General features: G+C 40.0%; 1 pseudogene; it reads right to left on the bottom strand.

Moving 5' to 3' along the window:
- The window catches only part of LOC119336773, a 7,586-nt pseudogene that overhangs the window by 5,922 nt on the left and 233 nt on the right, over positions 1-1,431 (bottom strand).

Genomic DNA, 1,431 nt, shown 5'->3' with positions numbered 1-1,431 from the left:
CATAGGGATGCTCGGTAAATTACGTGTCGGAAATGAGATGATTTGTTGCTAGGGATCTGCAAAGAGTGTGCGACGATGGCGGCAGAGTGGTTGGCTTCCATGAGAGACTGCATGCCGGCGGCGACGTGCGCCAACGACACCTTCACGGCGCTCGTGGCGGCGCTCTGCGCGGTATTATTTATGTGGGAGGAGACAGAAGAGTACGCGACAACCACCGTAATCACGACCACTCCATGGGCAATAATCTGCGTGACATCAGACACACTCACAATGAGTAAAAAATAAAATAAAATAATGCATAGTGATTAATTCAAAATGTTTTTTAGGCTTACAAGGCCGCGACAAGCGGCGTTGCAACATGTTTCAACTCATGTAACGGTAACATTTGTCGTCACATTCCATCGATATTCGTTGTGTCAATCCATCGGCATGCAAGCAATAACTCAAGATTCCGAGCGTCAATAATCTAGTGGTATCATTTGTGGTGATATTCCACTAATAGATGCAAGTGGTAAGGTAATATTCTGGGTCTTTACGCTCACCTAACGGCAACATTTGTCGTGACATTCCATCATCGATATGTTTAATACAACGACATGAAGAGCGATATATGAGCATACGACAAAAGAGAGTTCTTCTGGTAGTTATGTCAAGAGTGGGCTTTGCCTCACACATGTGGGGATATCCATGTTGTATGGAGCATAAGTATAACTATGTAATGATGAAAACTATGTAGAACTACTTTGGAGTCCACGCCTTACACACGTGAAAGGATATCTATATTGTACGGAACAGATTCCTAATCACAAGAAGAAAACTATATACTTTTTGATTGACGACTAAAACACACATGGGAGATATCCGTACTGTACGGAGAGCAATCTTAATTACAAGATGAAACCTTATAGATCTAGTTTTCATCACTATCTAAGGAAAGAGATAGCGTACGTCTGACACGTGTGCGTGTATTATACGAACTGAAGCATCAAAGATGAGAACCGGTTAGATCTACTTTTCAAGTCTACGCATACTTTACAAATTTAGGAAGGTATCTATAATGTACGGAACAACAATTTAATTACAAGATAAAAATATTTAGTAGATTTGCTTTTGAACATCGCACACAAATCTATGGATGTGCAAGCATATAAATCATATGGATCTACTCCCTCCGTTCCGAATTACTTGTCTTTGATTTGTCTAGATACGGATGTATCTAGCACTAAAATGAGTCTAAATACATCCGTATCTAGACAAATCTAAGACAAGTAATTCGGAACGGAGGGAGTACTTGTCAGTCGGGTAAGCAAACAGTGGATATGCAAGGGAAAACAATCAAGAAATAAAAACAGCCATTGAGTTTATGTAGAATAACAATATTAGCATGAGTTTCATAAAAAGAAGCCATGTACATGAAGTGGTGTTTCATAC

This window comes from Triticum dicoccoides, chromosome 7B, assembly GCF_002162155.2.
Source record: "Triticum dicoccoides isolate Atlit2015 ecotype Zavitan chromosome 7B, WEW_v2.0, whole genome shotgun sequence".
In the NCBI taxonomy this organism is placed as follows: Eukaryota; Viridiplantae; Streptophyta; class Magnoliopsida; order Poales; family Poaceae; genus Triticum; species Triticum dicoccoides.
Note: the sequence above shows the minus strand (reverse complement) of the source record. Positions and strands in the feature narration are given on the sequence as shown.